Below are 344 nucleotides of genomic sequence, written 5' to 3' on the forward strand. Positions count from 1 at the left end.
CATTTTTAGGTGACAATGGCAACAACTAATTGCCAGCGAGAGATTAAAGGATTACTCATCATAAGCGACTACCTGAGCAGCCCCAGATATTTTGTTTAATGTTGCTTTAAATTTTTCATTGTATTTATTTTAAATATTTTTATAGTTATTCATAATTATGCAAATATTTGAATGTGTATGTTTACACATGAGTGTGAGTGCTGGCTGGAACTAGATCTCCTAGAACTAGAGTTACAGGTGATTTTGAGCTGCTCCACGCTGGTTCTGCGCACTAAATCTAGATCCTCTGCATTCAGCTCCTTCCTTCCTTCCTTCCTTCCTTCCTTCCTTCCTTCCTTCCTTCC

Source organism: Psammomys obesus, unplaced genomic scaffold (genome assembly GCF_907164565.1).
Source record: "Psammomys obesus unplaced genomic scaffold, mPsaObe1.curated_primary_1811, whole genome shotgun sequence".
Classification (NCBI taxonomy): Eukaryota; Metazoa; Chordata; class Mammalia; order Rodentia; family Muridae; genus Psammomys; species Psammomys obesus.